The sequence below is a fragment of the Symphalangus syndactylus genome, chromosome 2, assembly GCF_028878055.3.
Source record: "Symphalangus syndactylus isolate Jambi chromosome 2, NHGRI_mSymSyn1-v2.1_pri, whole genome shotgun sequence".
Taxonomy (NCBI): domain Eukaryota; kingdom Metazoa; phylum Chordata; class Mammalia; order Primates; family Hylobatidae; genus Symphalangus; species Symphalangus syndactylus.
The window spans coordinates 76,803,192-76,822,514 of NC_072424.2; the positions used below are offsets into that span (position 1 = coordinate 76,803,192).

Genomic DNA, 19,323 nt, shown 5'->3' on the forward strand with positions numbered 1-19,323 from the left:
GCCATCCCCATCAAGCTACCAATGACTTTCTTCACAGAACTGGAAAAAACTACTTTAAAGTTCATATGGAACCAAAAAAGAGCCCGCATCGCCAAGTCAATCCTAAGCCAAAAGAACAAAGCTGGAGGCATCACGCTACCTGACTTCAAACTATACTACAAGGCTACAGTAACCAAAACAGCATGGTACTGGTACCACAACAGAGACGTAGATCAATGGAACAGAACAGAGCCCTCAGAAATAATGCCACATATCTACAACTATCTGATCTTTGACAAACCTGACAAAAACAAGAAATGGGGAAAGGATTCCCTATTTAATAAATGGTGCTGGGAAAACTGGCTAGCCATATGTAGAAAGCTGAAACTGGATCCCTTCCTTACACCTTATACAAAAATTAATTCAAGATGGATTAATGACTTACATGTTAGACCTAAAACCATAAAAACCCTAGAAGAAAACCTAGGCAATACCATTCAGGACATAGGCATGGGCAAGGACTTCATGTCTAAAACACCAAAAGCAATGGCAACAAAAGCCAAAATTGACAAATGGGATCTAATTAAACTAAAGAGCTTCTGCACAGCAAAAGAAACTACCATCAGAGTGAACAGGCAACCTATAGAATGGGAGAAAATTTTTGCAACCTACTCATCTGACAAAGGGCTAATATCCAGAATCTACAATGAACTCAAACAAATTTACAAGAAAAAAACAAACAGCCCCATCAAAAAGTGGGCAAAGGACATGAACAGACACTTCTCAAAAGACATTTATGCAACCAAAAAACACATGCAAAAATGCTCATCATCACTGGCCATCAGAGAAATGCAAATCAAAACCACAACGAGATACCATCTCACACCAGTTAGAATGGCCATCATTAAAAAGTCAGGAAACAACAGGTGCTGGAGAGGATGTGGAGAAATAGGAACACTTTTACACTGTTGGTGGGACTGTAAACTAGTTCAACCATTGTGGAAGTCAGTGTGTGACGATTCCTCAGGGATCCAGAACTAGAAATACCATTTGACCCAGCCATCCCATTACTGGGTATACACCCAAAGGACTATAAATCATGATGCTCTAAAGACACATGCACACGTATGTTTATTGCAGCACTATTCACAATAGCAAAGACTTCGAACCAACCCAAATGTCCAACAACGATAGACTGGATTAAGAAAATGTGGCACATATACACCATGGAATACTATGCAGCCATAAAAAATGATGAGTTCATGTCCTTTGTAGGGACATGGATGAAACTGGAAAACATCATTCTCAGTAAACTATCGCAAGGACAAAAAACCAAACACCGCATGTTCTCACTCATAGGTGGGAACTGAACAATGAGAACTCATGGACACAGGAAGGGGAACATCACACTCCAGGGACTGTTGTGGGGTGGGGGGAGGCAGGAGGGACAACATTAGGAGATATACCTAATGCTAAATGACGAGTTAATGGGTGCAACAAACCAACATGGCACATGGATACATATGTAACAAATCTGCACATTGTGCACACGTACCCTAAAACCTAAAGTATAATAATAAAAATATATATATATATATTTAAGGCTGAGGGTGGAGGATAACTTGAGCCCAGAAGTTCAAGGCTGAGGTGAGTCATGATCGTGTCACTGCACTCCAGCCTGGACCACAGAGCAAGACCCTGTCTCAAAAACAGACAGACAACTTTTTGCAACTCAAGTCTCAATCCTTAACGAAAAAATTGAAATGGTACAAATCTTTTACCATATACACTTTGTTTCAAAATAGGGCTGCAGATAAGAACCAATTTCCAAAGAAGTTATTTGAGTCTCCTCTTTTCAAAAAGAAAAAGAATTAACAAATAAGTTCAACTGCAAAAATAAAATTTAGGAAATAAAGAACAACCTATAACTCATATTCAAATCAATTGACAAATCAATTGACAAATTTAGAAGACTATGGATGTGTTATTCCTAGAAACCATCAAGGGAAGGACAGAAAACCATCTGCCACAGTGGACGAAGAAGTTGACTGCTTAATCTCTGGACATCACTTCTCACTCCACGGTCTATAAATTGCTTCAACTAAGCTCCTCCCCCTTTCTTTATAAAACTGTGTTGTGCATTTTTGGCAAAAAGATTTTAGACAAATTGTAAAAGTCAAATTCTGTTTGACACACCAAGCCACAAACTTTGAAACTGTTTCTCAGCTTTTACCATTGTAGATTATAAGATAATATCAAAAGCAGCAAGACTGTCATATGGGCAATATTATGTTTAAGCTGTGTTAAAGTTAAGCAAAATTTTGCATTGAGGCAACATATGTAAAAGTGAGTTATAAACTGTAAATATATGTGTTATACGTTCAAACTTCTTCAATACAGAAATGTAAAATGGATGCTTTAGTTTTTTTCAACTATGGATAAAAATAATATTTAATCCTAATTTTTTCAGGAAATAAAGTTAAATATGGCAAAAGAAACTTTTAAAGGAAGGAAATGCAGAGTCTGATATACCGAAAAAGCAAATATATTTATTCTTTTTCTAGCAGTGCTATTCTGAAAATGTTATAGAAGTTAAAACCTGTTTTTGAAAATAAGCAAGGCATAGAAATAAAAAAGAGAAATGTACAAACCCATTGCTAACGTCCTTCATTGATTCTAAACTCCTTTCCAATCTACTAAGACGACACATAAAAGTGTTTTAGGGGTGGGGAAGAACATATGGAGAAGAAAGGATAGCTCTCTCCACTCTTCCCTCCGAAATGAAGCTGAAAAAGGGAATGGAGCCATTGTCTCAGGACTCATGTGGAGAGCAAGCACCAAAGCAGAAGTCCAAATTGTCCAGGCGCTGTCTGGACTTTTGCCAAGGCATGGAAGCAATTTGTGGTAACCAATGAATATCCCAATGGGCAATGAACCAAGTGTAAAAGATACAATAACTCTATTTTATGAGAAGAATGAGATTCAAAGATAAAATTACTTTTCCCACCTGGTACAGATAAATAAATATTAGTCAACAACACTTAATTTGTCCAAAAGAGTGATTATAAAATGGACTTTCTAGGAGACATTTTCTTTTCTTGTTCATTCAAAAAGCTATTTTAATTTTAAGGACTCACAACATATAAAAATATTATTTTCCATTTAGAATAAGTCAGAATTAGGGTGATCTTCATTTCATTTGTTGCTTAATCCAATCACTGATAAGCAATGACTATGAAGTGAGAAATTCTCTACACTGAACATTTATACTAGCACAATCAAGGAATACCAAAACAACATCCATTTTAACTTGTATCATGAGACTTTCATACTCCTTGGGAAACAACTTGCTTTTATACAACATGATTTTATTATAATACAACTTAGGTCTCAACCACATCTTCCATATTACAAAATGCTTAACAAACTTAAATAATACAATTACAGAGAAAGCAGTAACAGTGGAAAAGAGAAATTAAGAGGTACAGACAAGGGAGAACATATGTTTACTACTGAGATTTGAAGTGAGATGGGGAATCGATGAGGCGGAGAGAAGCAGGATGGCAGGAGCTGCCGAGAAGTCGGCTTGTACTTTGAAGGGAAAAAGAGGAAGGAAAAGGACTGTTAATAAAATAACAAAGGGAGCAACTGAATGAACCAGAGCCAGGACAGTGTAAAGGCTAGGTTCACAGTGAGATGAAAGAACCTGAAAACAAGTTTAAAACTTAAAACAGGATTCTCAACTTATACTAAAGTGAAAAAACATGGAAAAAGACAAAAAGGACAGGCAATAAGGCACAGGCATACATAGAAGGCAAATTGTAACACAATATTTACTTGCAAAACAGCCCACAGAGACAAGTCAATGAAGTCATAGAAAAAAAAAAGTAAGTTTAGACAGCTTTGCTACATAGTACCAAAATGTAATTAGAATGCTCAATGTGGTAATGAATCAAGAAAAAAGGCCGACCCTTAAATGCTTACTATTTCTGAATCCTGCTGAAACTGATCAAGACATACTATTTTGAGGAAGGACTTTTCTGGTTGAATCTAGAAATCAAAACATAGAGGAATGAAAGAAAGCATCAATGGAGAAAAGAGGGGGATGATAATGTGAATTTGATGTAGCATCTGAAATTCCTATCAGCTCTCTTTCCTGGCTGGCCCCCTCTAGCTTTTACATGAACTTGTGCTCTTATGCCCCCTCTTGCCTCTGGTAACTTCTCAGTCTCCTCCCAGGTTTTCTTCTTCCTAATTCTTCTCATATACACAGAGGTACCATTAAAGGAAGGCTGTCTTTTTGATAACATGATATACAAGAACATTCAATCTAACTTTGAGCCCGCCTTCCCCTTCCCTTTCATGTCCACACCCACCACCCTTGCTGTAGAGCCACCAGAACCTCCACCATGCCCTCAGCAGCACTCCTGCTTTCATGCCTCAGCATCCTGAAATCTTCAGCTGAGGCTGGATGGCTCTGGAATGCCCCCTCTCTTCCACTGCTTAGCACTCTCTTACTCATCCTTCAAGGTCAGGTTCATACTTTATCTACCATGCACCTTTCCTCTGCTCTTATATGTTCGTATTATTTGCTATTTCTTACATGCTGAAATATTTCTCTATCTGAATAGACTATGAATTCCTCAAGTTCGGAGAACATGCCTTAATTATAACTATACCCTTAGGGCCTAGCACATGCCAATATATGCTCAATAAACATTTGTTGTTTTACGGAGACTGGAAGAGTAGATGGCATAAGAGAATTAAAATAAATAAGTTTAAAATAAACACAGAGATGAAACCAGCAACTCTTCCTAAGGCACATGTAAACCAAAAAATGACGCAAGAAATGTTCCATATCTTGATACAGACAAAAAGAGAGTGGAAATGGGTAATAAAAACTGAAACGCAATAGGTAAGAATCAAATGTATGAACTTCTTTGAAGCCATCCAAGAAGGAATAGTACATATATTGAAATTTTACTGTTCAAAGAGAATGAAAAAAGTAGTAACTTCTGTTAGTACAAAAGCAGCTTCTGAATACATAAAAGAGTCTTGACTCTGGTCACAAAGAAACTCTGATTGAAATTAAAGAAAGATTCATGAAAGAGATGATTAGAGAGGTAAAAGAAAGCTATTTTCTCAAATACAATGATGTTTTTGCACTCCAAATCTATGTTAAAACGGTACATTGATTATGGAGAACTGGAAAAACTATGGCTGAAAAAGAATTTCTTAAAGAGATAACCTATAAGTTAAGAGAGAAGAGACGGAGAATCGCTTGAACCCGGGAGGCGGAGGTTGCAGTGAGCCAAGATCGCACCACTGCACTCCAGCCTGAGCAACAGAGCGAGACTCCGTCTCAAAAAAAAAGAGAGAGACAGAAGAGACAAGCCGTAACATAAGAGCAAAGGTAACAAGACAGCTTAATATTGTTCTCATATTAGATGTGATATAAAGGAGCATTAGAAAAAGCTCCCCTTTTTCTTCATCATAATTATTGATATTCTAATTGTACTAGATCTTAAAAAACTAACATTGAAAAAATGTAACAGTGTCAGCACGGAAACTACTCAGGATGGTGTCTTAAGGCTTTATGTGCCTCTCTCTTCCTCTAAGTAAATTCTTCCCCAGTTAAAACATTTTTATTATGACTGTATTTTTTAATCAATAAGGCCCCAAAGTAGAAAAAATAGGTGGCGTTCTTACCTGAAACATATGGATCAAGAGGAAGACTGGAGACTCCTATCCAGCTTCAAAGCTTCTTGAAAATCCAAGCGAATGAAGCAAATGGAGAAGGCAAGGGAACCAGACCAGGAAGAAAAATCTAAAAGCAGAGCAAAAATCTTGAAAACCAGAGGTAAACAGTACCACTCTCTTCGAGGAATCAAGGTAGATCTCAAAAGTCTGGAATACATTAGACTCTGCAAAAACCTCTGGTGAGTTAATGAATAAAGGGCAGGAACTAAGCAAGAGGTACCCAAGAAGTCAAGTAGGAATGAATTTATCAGAAAACAAGAGATAAGATTTAGAACCAATTTAAACTACAAATTAATAAAGGTTAGTTCTGCAGAATATGTTCTTTCTTTCCTAGACTTTCTTTAACAAGCGTATCTAAACTTCTGAAATATTTCATAACTGATCTTTAGTAGGAAGAAAAGCAGAAAAAGGAATTGAAGGAATCTTTTTTTTTTTTAAAGTAGAGCTATAGGATGAGTGGAATGGTTTTTTTTTTTCTTTTCTGATATAATGGATCTGGAAACCCTCTTCCTGCCCAAGATGCTATCTCATAAAGTGACAAGAAAGGATATGTTTCTAATTACACAGGTACGATGATACAACATAACTTAGAAATAGATCCCACTGTTATATTACCTATATATTACCTTTTTCTTCAGTGTTTAACGATGGGTAAGAATAAGCCACCTGAATGAGAAGAACTGTGACTCTGGAATAACCCTAAATCTTTAGCAGATATGCAATGATATTTAACTAAAATATTAAAAATTGGAGATATCTAGTCGAGGATAAATTTAAGGAACTTACTGAAGAAAGAAAAAATGATATTTTGTTTATTAAAGTCACACTAATTATGTGAATTTACTTTAGCCAAATACTAGCCATATATTTTTGTACATTAACATAGAGAACATTTTACCTAGAAAAAAATATAGTGGATTTACACCCTGCCTAACAAAAATCCAAGGACAATACGACTGTCATAGCTTGCCATTATAGCTAAAATAGCAACTAATTAAAATGGTGTAATACTGTTAAATTAACGTTAGTATAAAACGTGCCCCACTTTAAGCATATAATTTGATGAGTTTTGACAATGACAAAAACCAACATAACCACCACCAAAATCAAGATACAGAATATTACCACTAGCCTAAAAGGTTCCCTGGTCAATCACCTATCCACAACCTTTGCCAGGCAAAAACTGATCTGCTTTCTGTCACTACAAACCAGATTGTCCTTTATTCCAGAATTATATGAAAGTGAAATAATATAGTATGTATGGCTAACCCTTAACACAGGTTTGAACTGTGTTGGTCCACTTATATGTGCCTTTTCTTCCGTCTCTGCGATCTCTCAGACAGCAAGACTGACCCATCCTCTTCCTCCCTCTTAGCCTATTTAACATGACGACAATGAGGATGAAGACCTTTATGATGACCTATTTCCACTTAATAGAGGGTAAATATATTTTCTCTTTCTCATGACTTTCTTAATATTTTCTTTCTCTAGAGCCTATTTCATTGTAAGAATACAGTATACAATACATATAACATATAAAACATATATTAACTAACTGTATATGTTATCACAACCATAGGCTGTTCAGTGATAGTTAAGCTTATGGGGAGTAAAAAATTATAGCTGGATCAACTGCATGGGGGATCGGCACCCTTAACCTTCGTGTTGTTTAAGGATGAACTGTATTATTTTGTGCCTAGCTTATTTGGTTCAGCCTATCTTCCAGATTTCCCCATGATGCTATGTGTAAGAGTAGTTCAGTTCCTTTTTATTCTGAATCAAATCCCATTATACAGTTGACCCTTGAACAATGTATGGGATTGGGGCACTGACCCCCCATGCAGTAAAAAATCTGAATATAGGCTGGCATAGTGGCTCATGCCTGTAATCCCAGCACTTTGGGAAGCTGAGGCAGGTGGATCACCAGAGGTGAGGAGTTTGAGACCAGCCTGGCCAATAGGGAAAAACCCTGTCTCTACTAAAAATACAAAAATTAAATGGTTGTGGTGGCACACACCTATAATCCCAACTACTCAGGAGGCTGAGGCAGGAGAATCGCTTGAGCCTCGGAGGCAGAGGTTGCAGTGAGCCGAGATTGTGCCACTGCACTCCAGCCTGGGTGACTTCGTCTCAAAAAAAAAAAAAAAAAATCTGAATATAACTTTTGAACCACCCAAAACTTTACTAATAGCCTACTGTCAACCAGAAGGCTTACCAATAACATAAACAGTTGATTAACATATTTTGTAAGTTATATAATTTATTCTTACAATAAAGTAAGCTAGAGAAAAGTATTGTCAAGAAAATCATAAGGAAGAGAAAATATATTGACTACTCATTAAGTGAAAGTGAATCACCACAAAGGTCTTCAATCTGATCTTCATGTTGAGTACGCTGAGGAGGGAGGACGAAGAGGAGGGGTGGTCCTTGCCATTTCAGGGTACAGGTGAAAGTGATGGAGGAGGTGTAAAAAGAGGTAGGAGAGGCAGGCACACTCAGTGCAATTTTGTGGAATATACTATAAATTCTGCCTGACTTTTTGCTATTTTACTTCTCCAAAAATATCTCTATACAGTACCAATCCTTCTTCCACCATTTGCTTTAGTTTCAGTGTCCATGTCATAGAAGGGTACATGTTGTAAAAGAAGTCAAAACTGTCCAGAATAATTGGAACTTTCTGCCAAATTGTCTAATGTCAATTTGTTTTTTGGCACTGCCTCTTTTATGTCTTCTTCCTCGTCATCTGGCACTAATTCAGAAACACTCGTCTCCACCAAGTCGTTTTCTGTTAACTCCTCTGGTGTGGAGTCTATTAGCTCTTGAATTTCTCGAAGATCCATATCTTGAAACCCTTCATCCTCCTCCCCCTGCACCCCCCTTTTTTTTTTTGCCCTATCTACAATCTCTTTCGTGATTTCCTTGATTGGTTCTGTCATATATCCTGTGAAGTCATGTACACTATTGGTACAGTCTTCTTTAGTTTTCTTATTGTTTGAGTCTTGATGGCCTTCACAGTTTTTTTCTGTAACAATGGCATATTCAATGCTGTGATCCTTCCAAACTTACAGGTTCTCTCTGTTGAGGTTCTCATTCATAGAGTTCACAGTTCTTTCCACAGAGTACCATGTATAATAAGCCTTACAGTTCCTTACGACCCCTGATCTGGAGGCTGAATTAGGGACACTGCATGTGGGGACAAGTGGAATACACTTCGACACCTTCAGTGTTAAACTCGTGGAGTTCTGGGTGGCCAGGGACATTGTCTGATACCAAAAGAACTTTAAAAGGCAGTCTCTTATAGCAAGGTATTAATACTTCCTGACTTCAGGGACAAAGCATTGATGAAATCAATCAAGAAAAAGAATTCTGATTGTCCAGGCCTTCTTGTTACATAACGAAAAGACTGATAACTGGCATTTACCTTTTCCCTTTAAGGCTGGGGGTTAGTAGCTTTACAAATAAGCAAAGTCTTGATCATACACCCAGATACATTTGCACAAAACACCAGAGTTAGTCTTTCCCTTCCTGCCTTAAATCCGGGTGCTTGCTTTACTTCTTTAATAATAAATGTCTTTTGTGGCTTTTTTTTTTTCCAGAATAGGGCACTTTCTCTGCATTCAAAACCTGATTGAGGCTGGGCGCAGCGGCTCATGCCTGTAATCCCAGGACTTTGGGAGGCCAAGGCAGAAGGATTGCTTGAGACCAGGAGTTCAAGACCAGCCTAAGAAACACAGGGAGACCCTACCTCTACAAAAATAAAAAATAAAAAAAATCAGCTAAGTGTGGTGGTGTGCACCTGTAATCCTAGCTACTTGGGAGCACTGTTTCCACCTCAGGAGGCTGGGGCTACAGTAAGCTGTGATCACACCATTGCACTCCAGCCTGGGTGACAGAGCAAGACCTTGCCTCAAAAAAAAAAAAAAAAGAAAGAAAAGAGAAGAGAAAGGAAAAGACAAGACAAGACAGGAGGGAGGGAGATGAAACGAAAACGAGAGAGAGAAGGAATCCCATTTTAAAATATCCTTTCTCCTCAGATATCCTTTCTCCTCAATTATTTTAATGGTATCTGGGAAATCATCTTGAACAGTAGCAGCTGCTTTCTTGTTATCTTAACATTTGTAAAGCCAAACTTCTTTCTACAATTATCAAACCATCCTTTGCTGGCATTAAATTCTCTAGCTTTAGATCCCTCACCTTCCTTTTGCTTTAAGCTGTCATACATTAACTTCACTTTCTCTCAAATCATATTAGAGTCTACAAGTATGCCTTTCTTATAGCAATCCTGCACCCACATAAGAGCTGCATTTTCAATATGAGATAAAGTGGTATTTCATAAAAAGTGCAAGGTTTTGCACCTGCTGGTATAGTTGTAGCAAAAGCTACATAAATTCTCTTTTCTTTTTTCACAGTGGTCCTTTTGCTGGATTCATTTATCTTGAAATGACAGGTAACCATAGCTGCAGACTGTAATCTACGGTACATAACAAGCAATTCCATTTTTGCTTGTAATGTCATGACTTCTCTCTGCTTCTTGGAATCACTTCTGACATTACCAGTGGCACTTTCTAAGGGTCCCATGGTGTTATTCAAAGTTTATGGTATTACACTAAGCACGATGAAAAATACATGAGAATCACAAGAAATCACTTCTTACTGTAATACACAATTTACTAGACAGACAAACGGCTCATGTGTAGATGATTAGCTTCACACAGCACTGGAAGCTGATACCTGCAATATTTGAGCTCACTGCAATAGCAACTGGAGGTGATTATGAAATTATTACAGTAGTACAGTATGTACCACAGCTAATTTTATGCAGTTATAATTTAATACTGAATTTACATTTGTTTACATTTCTCTCAACTGCAAATGGAAGCATGTACATTCTGTAAGTGTGTGACTATGTTTTGATAAAGTTTAATTTTTTATAATACATTTGTGTGCTATTCATGGCAGTAAATTATAAAATAGACTAGTATCTACATATATTTCATTTATTTGTGAAATACCTTTTTTTGATATTTCTAGGCTACACAATTTGCAAGTTTTTTCAAATTGTTGCAAATGTCCAAAATTTTTCTATATTTATTGAAAAAAACTGCATATAAGCATACCTTCACAGTCCAAACCATGTTGTTCAAGGGTCAGCTACATAGGTATATCAATTCAGTTGTTGCTAAACATTTGGCTTGTTTCTAGTATCAAGCTATTTCCAAAGTGGCTGTAGCATTTTACATTCTGACATTAACATATGAGAGTTCCAGTTGCTCCACATCCTCATCAATAGTTAATATTGTCAATCTTCATCCATTTTAGTGGGTGGGTGGTGATACCCTGTGGTTTTAATTTGAATTTCTTAATTGATTAATGACATGGAACATCTTTTCACGTGCTTATTTGCCATTTGTATCTTCTTCAGTGCAGTGTCTATTTTCTAATACATTTTGTTTTCTTATTATGGAGTTGTAAGAGTTCTTTATACACACTAGATACAAATTCTTTGTTAGATGTTTTTGCAAATGTTTTCTCCCAGTCTGTGCTTGCCTTTTCATCTACTTGAAAATATCTTTTTTCCTCCTATGGGATACTTGTACATGTCCTAGCAAACATATTACTGAAGAGCAAGATCAAGTACAGTTTCAAAAGAGTAAACCCTGAGAAAGTATTTCATCTTAGACCTGGGAAGTATTTGCTCTTAAGGGAAGACCTGGGAAGACTTAATTACAAATTAATCAAATTTTAAGATACCAAATTAGATTCTGCAAACATTTCTAGTGGGAATGCAAAATCATATAGCCACTTTGAAAAACAGTTTCACGGTTTATTATAAAGGTCCATCCACCCTTACCAAACCATCCAGCAATCTCATTCCAAGGTATTTACTCAAGTGTACTGAAAACCTACATTCAACCAAAAACCTATATACAAATGTTTACAGCAGATTTATTCATAATTGTTCCAACTTGGAAACATCCAAGATGTCCTTGACAGATGCATGTACAGTGTTACATCCATACAATGAGTTACTACTCAGGAAAAAAAAAAAAAGAAATAACTACCAATCCTGGCAATAATATAGATGAATCTTAAAATGCATTTTGTTAAGTGACAGAGGTCTGATGCAAAAACTACATATTGCATGATTTCATTTATGTGATACTTTGGAAAAGGCAAATAGGAAAGGCAGATAAGTCAGTGATTGCCCAGGGTTAAGGGAAGAAAGAGAAATTGACTAAAGTAACTACAAAGGGGCCATACAAGGAATTTTTAGGATGATGTAACTGTTCTGTGTGCTTTTTTTTTCAGTCAAAACCAGTCAAGCTGTAAATCCGATACTCTAGTATTGATTTGGTTATGCACATGCTGGCTTACTTGTCTGTTCTCTTTAAAGATATGTACTAGTTGGCATGTTCTGCCCACTTATTCTGCCCAGGGCAAAGCCTGCTCACACAGCCCCAACCACTCATCTTGCCTTAGGAAACTACCTGTCTGGAAAAGAGAACAGTGACCTTCATGACATGCAATATTTCAGACCAGGACCAAGATGGTCAACATAGATCTGCATTTATATGTCTGAATAGACTCAATCATTTTAAAGACAGGGAAACAAGTTAAACAATTACAGCAAATGGCATTCAGGAAAAGTTAATGCCAAAATTAGGACAACAGTTTTTTTAAGAAATCATTGTTTAGTGTTAATTAACAGGTTATAGGATCCATGAAATAAGCACAAACTTAAAAAAAATTCTTAGGAGAGGTGGTGACTGAAATAAATTGAAAATTAAGAGACAAATAAATGACCTAGAGCACATATACAAGAAACCTAACATCTATATAAGATAAAGACTGAAGCTGATTTAAGTTCAAGGAAATTCTAAAGGAAAAAAGAAAATAGCTCAAACTCTTATTCACACAGAAAAAACAAAATAAAATAAAAATATTCTAGATATGCAAGTATACTTGCCATAAGTCTTCCTGAAACTATTACTTAAAAATGTATGCCAGTTAAAAAAAAAAAAAAAAAACAGAATTAAATACTTCAAAAACAGGGAAGACATACTATTCAAGTAACCAGTGACCTCATAGTTAAATCTAAGTGATATGATACTAGTAAAATTGTAAAAAATGGTTGAAAAAAAAACAAACAAACAAACAGAAGAACTACTGATATGGTTTGCAACTGTGTCAGCACCCAAATCTAACGCTGAAATGTAATCCCCAGTGCTGGAGGTGGGGCCTGGAAGGAGGTGATTGGATCATGGGGGTGGTTTCTAATGGTTTAGCACTATGCCCCTAGTGGTGTTCTCATAAGAGTTCTGAAGAGATCTTTTTGTTTCAAAGTATGTAGTGCATCCCCCACTCTCTTCCTTCTGCTCCTGCCATGTAAGACCCTTGCTCCTGCTTTGCCTGCCACAATGATTGTAAGTTTCCTGAGGCCTCCACAGAAGCCTAGCAGATGACAGCACCATGCTTCCTGTACAGCCTGTGGAACTGTAAGCCAATTAAACCTCTTTACTTTATAAATTACCCAGTCTCAGGTATTTCTTTATAGCAATGTGGGAACAGAATATTACAACTACAGAAAAGAAATCAAATCAATAAAACCAAGAATGTAAAGAAGGCAAGAGATCAAGATCTCAACTTATTAATGGGAAGAATGAGGGCAAAAAAAGAGTCAGTTATAGATGGTTTCAGAATTTCCAAACTTGTAGGAGAGGGGAAAAAATAGTTAATATGACTAGGTTAAATTGTCCTATTAAGAGATAAACCCAATTTTGTACAAGGTAACCTTGTGATGGAACTGTTGTATATTTTGACTGTGGTGGTGTTCACAGGAATCTACATAAAATTACTTACAACTAAACAGGCACAGGGATGGGTACATGTAAAACTGGTGAAATCTGAATAAGGTCTATAGACTGTATCAATGTCAATTTCTTGAGTATAATATTGTACTGTAGTTATGCAAGGTGTTACCATAGGTGGAAACTGGGTGAATGTACACAGGATCTAGATCTCTTTGTATTCTTCCTTACAACTGTATATGAATCTACAATGATCTTTTTAAAAGTTTTATAAAATGTAAAGCAAAAAAAAAAAAAGGACAAACTTCCAGGCCAGGCACAGTGGCTCACACCTGTAACCCCAGCACTTTGGGAGGCCAAGGTGGGTGGATCACTTGAGCCCAGGAGTCTGAGACCAGCCTGGGCAACATGGTGAAGCCCCATCTCTACAAAAAACACAAAAATTAGCCAGGTATGGTGGCGTGCACCTGCAGTCCAGGCTACTTGAGAGGCTGAGGCAGAAGGATCACATAAGTCCAGGAGATGGAGGTTGCAGTGAGCCAAAATTACACCACTGCACTCCAGCAGGGGTGACAGAGCAAAACTCTAAAAAAGAAAAAAAAAAAAAAGACAAACTTCCAAATTGAGAAGGGGGAAGATTTCAGGGAGAAATAAAAGTCCAGCTCAGTTACCTGAATGTTTGATGTTTATGAAAGGCAAGTAAAGCAAAATGGTGTAAAATGACTGAAAATAAACATATGGGCAAAAAGACCTATCAGGTACACACAAAACTGACAGAGAGGCAAGAGTCATATAAGACAATGTAGACTCCCAGCCAAAAAATCACTAAACAGGGCAAAAAAGATACTTTATATTCTTTAAGATAAAATCCACTAAGAACAATTACACATTTTATCTTTAAGGCTGAATTCAACCAAAATCATAATCACAGTAAACATCTAATATACTTTGCTTACTAATTTGTCGGCTTTGAGAAAAACAACAAATTAAGGATATAGTATCTTACAGCAAATGTGTCAAATCAAACAACAGGGAAAGGACAGTTTATCAAAATAAACGTTTTAGGAAAATGTCCAGCAATTTGGAAAAATAAATTTGTAATAGTATGCCATAGCAACCATTTTTAAAAATCTATATCTGTGATAACAGAATGTGTACAAAGAGTATTTTAATAATCTTGTGGAAACCCACAGGCCATAAAGGAAAACAGCAGAACTGGCAACATAAATATTAAAGATTTTTATAAAACAAAAGCCCCAAGAAACACTAAAGAATAGACTATGAGAAAATACTAGCAAATGGTGAACCAAATCATTAATAGCCACAATATGTAAAGAGCTATTACAAATCAATTAGAAAAGAGGAACATTTCAACAGAAACTTAAGCAAAGGATATGATCATGCAAGTAAAAACAAATACAAATGACCAACAAACATAAGATAGTCAACCCCATCAATAAGCAAAGAAATGCAATACTAAAACAATAAAATAGCATTTTTCATCCACAAAATTACTAAATATAAAAAATAATCATTTCATCTTAGCAGGTCTCTCAAGTTTCTGCATGTCATATAAGTAGAGGCACTGATGGCCTTTATTTTTTATTTTTTCAATGGTGTTTATACAGCAAATAGCCTTGGCAGATAAAGAGATGTCTCCCTCTGGTACAGAGGGCAGGTTTGTTTACCATGCAGGAAAATAAAGATAATGTCTCCCTCTCTGGCAAAGATCAGACAGGTTTATTTGCAGCCTAAACTAAGGAATCCTCTCCTGTAACATAACCTACTTCACCTGCTAGTGTCACTGGGCTCTTGTCACATCACCCTGTGGAAATCAGGGCTCCAGCAAATCAGCATAAGATGATCCTCTGGCTACCGTTACTGTTGTGCTTTGTCTCTGAGTCAGGAGTCTCCTATTTTCTGCCAGTTTCCATGAAACTGTTAGCTTGTAAGTAGGGTATGATCTCAGATCCTTGACAATTCTTGGCAATGTGATATGGCAAAAGCAGCATTTTAACAAATTGTATAAATTTACTCTTACCAACAACTTTTGAGGAGCACTTTGGCAGAATCTCCCATAATTTAACACTTACGTGTAGCCTCTGACCTAGCAATTCCATATCTTAGGAAATAAACTAACATGCAAACATCACAGTATACAGAATAAACACAAAAATGATCCTTGCAGTTCTGTTTGTAATAAATGTGGAATAATGCCAACAGGGAATTGGCTAAATAACTTTTGGGTTATTCCTACAATGAAATACCAAAAAGACTTACAAAAAAGACAAGATACTATTATATGCACTGACACAAAAGGATGTTCATTAATTATTATTAAGTGGAAGCTATAGAAAATTATAGATGGTACACTGCCATTTATGAAACAAAAGTAGACTTAAATATATTTATTTTTAAAATCTGCAAGCAGTGATCATCTTTATGGAACAAGGTTACTGGGTAGGTGGGCACACAGCACTTTCACTTCCTCCTTTAAGGATTTCTGTATTGCTTGATCTTTTTTAAAGAATGCATACATTTATTTCATGAGCTAATAAGGTTTTAAGTGTCCATTGTAACAACATTTTAAAATTTATTATATTTTAGATATCCAGTTGGGATGGTAAAATACAAATGGATATGAGGATGTCCTAGGGAACACTTCTACAGCCATTCATCTCTTAGATAACCATTTTTCTCTTAGAAACCAGGTACAGAACATCCTAAATCACAGGTGATGGGGAGAGACACACTACAGTTACTATGACACGGTGCAAAGTCAAAAGGCATGCAGATATTTAATCAGGCTGCTTCTCTATGTAACTGTAAGGAGCAACTCTAGTCGCAAGTTCTGAGTGAGCAACAGAAGGGATTTATTTACTAACAGTTAATGATTCAACTGACCATGGAAAAAGCAAGCTAAAATAAACGAATCTCAATAACTGGCAGGAAAATTTTAAAGGGGGGAGAGAGGCAAGAGGTAAAGAAAGGGAATCAACTTGCCCCTACTAAATGTGTTCATTTCAAAAATATTTAGTGATGTCTGCAATATGCCAGGCATCGTTCAAATCCCTAGATATTAAAACACATTATAAACCTAGAGCAATAAGAGCATCACAGAAGCCAGGATCACCACAGGGAGCCAAAGAATACTAGACGACCGTTCAGAAAGTCCCAAGAATACACGGGAATTTAGGGCCTATGGTATTTACAGGACTGATCAGCAGGGAAAAATAGAATTCAACAAATGATGATGGAGTCACTAACAAAATTATAAAGTTGGAGCCTTCTTATCTCACATTAAATATGAATAAGATCATTAACAATACTAGAAGAAAACGGAGGTGGATATTTATATACAATTCATGTAGATAAAGGCCTTTTTTAAAGGACACTGAGTTAGATCCGCGAAGTTAAGATCGAGAATGTTAACCACAGCAAAATTAAGAGGATGAGACTAACACAGTAAAGAAACAAGGGGCAGTTTTTGTTAACTGACCATATGTGCAAGTATCATATGTACCACTGTACAGAGTACTATAATTGCATTATTTCATCATGGCGTGAGTAAAGAAATCCATCTTACAATGAGCTGATTTATCTGATTTTCAAATAACAGAAGGGAAGAGTTTGAAAATGCAGAGTTCAGAAAAGCCAACTTTTGGCGCAGAAGTTTAAAACAAAGTTAGTACTCAGAACATAAGTGTGGAAAGAAGAATCCAATTCAAGGAACTTTCAGAGTGCCTACTAGAGCATAATGCACATTTCCCTCAAGTCCTTAATCTGATAAAGGACTATTGGAGCGTTGATGACTCTGGATGAATCTCTCTCTACTCAACCAACAGATACAATATGCGGTACAGGATAATGGAGGCAGGAAGTGAGCCTGAAAGAAAAAAATATATACCTATACCTGAATTTAAGAAACTGAGGAGTGCACGCAAGAAGCAGAAAAGGCAGCTTGTGTCTGCACACAGACCAAACCAAGCAGAGATCCCTGCACCTGGTGGTAATGTGCCCTCCGGAGCACAAAGCCAGACGGGCATCCTGCCAACGCAACTACCTGACCACAGGCTTATACCATCTTCACCTTCTATAATAGCTATTTGTATACTGTATTTCAATCTGTGAATGCAACTCGAAGGTTTGTGGCAATGATTACTGGGAAATCAAGGAAATCCAAAACCACCCATTATAAATATGTTGACAAGGAGGCCAAGTAGATGGTCATCATCACACTCTAGGGGCACCCCTAAACCTAAACACAGAAACAAGGTTGTAGCTGGGCACCTTGTAGCAGTCCTGAAGAAAGAAAACAGGCCTGGTTAGGCAAAAACCATTGGATGTCAGGGAAATCAAGGCAGCAGGCACAGGAATCACAAGCACAGGCGGGCATGTGGCCGACGCGTGGCTGCCGGGGCAGCACCGATCGCGGGTGTGGGGAGACCCGCAGTCCCCCGCGGTGTAAACCCTGAGCCACGCACACGTCCGGACGACGCCTCACAGCCTGCAGGCAGACTGTAGCGTAGAAACAGCCCGAGGCACGTCAGCAGTTCTCAGGGGCCCCAGCAAGCCCCGCAAGCGTGAAGCGGAGACGCAGGGGCGCGGGCGGGGAGGGGCGCGGGCGGGGAGGGGCGGGCAGCGGGGGCCTCTGCCAGGCGTCCAGACTCTCCAAAGCGCGGAGCTGTGCGCTGGCTCGGCCCCGGCCCCGCCCCCGCCCCGGCGCCAAAGGAAGAAAACAGACCCACGGGAGGGAGAAGTAAAGGAAGGGCCGTACCCTGCAGGGTCCGGGAGAGGCGCGCGCTGCGGGCTTCACCAGCGACCAGGCACCGCGAGAAGGCCTGGGTGCGGGGGCGGCTCCCCGACTCTCTGGCTATGGCACAACCGCCGCAAGGCCGGCCCAGCGCGACCCGGAAGGAAGACGCCGAGGCCGCGAGGCGCTGCGACGCCGGGGAGGCGGGGCGGGGCCGGGGAGGCGGGGCGGGGCCTGGAGGGAGGCGAGGCGGGGCCTGGAGGGAGGCGAGGCGGGGCCTGGAGGGAGGCCGGGCGGGGCCAGAAGCAAAGCCGGGCGTTCCTCCCGTGGGAGGTGCTCTGGGTCCTATGGACAGCCCGCTCCCAGGCCAGGGGGAGGACCTTCCTGCTGGCTTCCCCGCTCCAGTGGTGCCCGTGTAAAGGGCCTAGGTCATACACAGCGGGTAGTGTCTACAAATCCTCTTCGGAATAATCCCCTCCTAGTACCGGCTGGCCATGTGTAGTGTGGTCCTACCAGGACTTCTTCAGTCCAGACTTGGTGGATCAGGTGATACATAGGTAATGCGGCTGGTACGCATACGCAGAGGAAAAGTATAATATACATTATGTGCGCTCTGCAGGTGTAATTCACATAGTTTACAAACCTCCTCTGCCCTGCATACAAATCCTGCCTGCAGGCTCATTTCCATACCAAAGTTCAGAAGCCTCTGACCATTACCTCTGATGAAGAAGATGGTCTGGCAGTCGCTCTTACTCATTTTGATTTATTTTTGGTAGGTTCAGTATGGCACTTTTTTTTTTTTTTTTCAGACGGAGTCTCACTCTGTCGCCAGGCTGGAGTGCAGTGGCGCGATCTCGGCTCACTGCAACCTCCACCTCCCAGGTTCAAGCGATTCTCCTGCCTCAGCCTCCCGAGTAGCTGGGACTACAAGGGCGCCAAGCTAGTATTTTGTATTTTTAGTAGAGACGGGGTTTCACCATATTGGCTAGGATGGTCTTGATCTCCTGACCTTGTGATCCACCT

The 19,323-nt window shown here is 38.7% G+C and overlaps 1 protein-coding gene across 6 annotated transcripts in view; it reads right to left on the reverse strand.

Annotated features, from left to right (window-relative positions):
- Positions 1 to 18,546, reverse strand: part of FBXL4 (F-box and leucine rich repeat protein 4) — a 71,312-nt gene extending 52,766 nt beyond the window's left edge. Inside the window, exons 1-2 of one of the 6 annotated variants that reach the window (XM_055259536.2) lie at positions 18,325 to 18,546; positions 5,689 to 5,806 (exon numbers count right to left, since the gene is read on the reverse strand). The gene's annotated coding sequence lies outside the window, so the exon portion shown is untranslated. Of the gene's footprint in view, positions 1 to 5,688; positions 5,807 to 17,837 lie in introns of all 6 variants that reach the window. The other 5 variants (XM_063619756.1, XM_063619761.1, XM_063619768.1 and 2 more) reach the window with 5 other exon arrangements.
- Between the last annotated feature and the right edge of the window lie 777 nt (positions 18,547 to 19,323).